Source organism: Carassius auratus, chromosome 38 (assembly GCF_003368295.1).
Source record: "Carassius auratus strain Wakin chromosome 38, ASM336829v1, whole genome shotgun sequence".
Taxonomy (NCBI): domain Eukaryota; kingdom Metazoa; phylum Chordata; class Actinopteri; order Cypriniformes; family Cyprinidae; genus Carassius; species Carassius auratus.
Window position 1 is genome coordinate 12,022,045 of NC_039280.1, and position 1,681 is coordinate 12,023,725.

Sequence of the window (1,681 nt, forward strand, 5' to 3'; positions counted from 1 at the left end):
ACGTTCAACTCTTGAAAAACCGGCAAATTCCCACATAAGGCTAATGATAAGGGTGCCTGGAGTCTTTAGGTCACTGCAGAGCTCCATGTGGAGACGGGGAGGAGGTTCGGGAATGTCTGGCACACACTCACACAGACCGACCACAACCTCTAACTGGAAGTCAGTGGGTAAATACCCAAACAAAACACGTCAAACAAGCCAACAAAGGGACCTCTTGTGCACTGTAACCCAGAGTCTATTATTAGACATGAAACCAAGTGCATTAGCTAGGTACTAGGTCAACAGCTGAGCTAACTCGCTTTACAGTTAGCTGTTAGCAGAAAGATCAATCGGTCCAATCTGGCAACTGCAGCAGCGCACAATTTATAATGCAACATGTCAGCCGTGTGGAAGCATTTAAAGCTGTCTGAGAAAGAGGCAAAATTCATTACAAACAGCTACAGCAAAACACTATTAGTACTGCATCACATGTCTTCGATGAGAAGAGGAAGGGTTGATGGTTGATGGTCACTGTACGATGGCTGAAATTGTGAAATGGCCTTAAACAATTAGTTAATAAACTGCAGACCATTATGTATTCTAATACACACACAAATTGCATGTATTCTGTTGCACACACTCACAGTGCTATCTCCTTGTTAACCAGGGTCCAACGTCCAAAGCGCTAGAAAATCTTAGCTGAAACAGTGTTAATCGTCAACAGCTCAGTTACATTTTTATAAATTTTTACAAGGCATGTGACAATGCAATACGTGCAACGTATTCATAATGAAACTCATTTATAAATCAGCTTTTATCAACAGAAAAGAAGCACATTCTGGCTATTTAATGTATGCAATGGTGAAAAAATAAAATAAAATGGGCAAATACATGGGGGAAAAATTGACAAACTGTGTTTGGTATTCTGCTTTCAGCCCAGTCTTTCATTTTGTTTGGTTTAGGCCAAGAATTTTAATTTCGGTGCATCCCTAGTAGAAATTATGTGTTGGTATATTGTAGACTGATCATGGCAGTAGTAATTAATTAACGATAGATGCCAATTGGGATGAGCATGCAATAATTTTGTGGTTATGTTCATAGCAATACCTGCATTTACATATCCTTAAGTGATGCCAAATCAAAGAAGACAGCATGTGCAAATAATCAATGTAATCAGGCAAGCAGAATTATTGAATTCCTCTCTCCATAGTAATAACTAATGCTTTCTATAAATTGGGTGGATTTTGAGGCAAAGTAGCCAAACGTAGAGTTTCTAGTTTGATGAAATCTTACATTAGAAGATTATACCTGAGGCACTAATATGGAATCAGAAGATTGTTAATACTATTGCTACTTTCATGCTACAACTGAGAATGAACCATTTTAAACCAGTTAAGTCAAGTTTTCTCCCAAAAGGTTTGCATTCGCTCAAAAATTGAGCTTTTTTTGCCTGCAAAATTCCACCAAACTGTTGATAATGTGAAGCCCATTATCTTTAAAGGAATAAAACCAGTTGTGAACCACTGAAACTAAGGAACCTGAACATAAGCAACATTCTCAAGTTACTACAAATACACCACTGGTGTGAAGATATATGCCACCAGACACAAGTCCACTCACGCTACCGTTGCTCAACTTTTTTTTATCTTAGTCAAAATTGACCAAGAAACTAAAAGCAAACATCTCAAAATTGCAGGAAGTA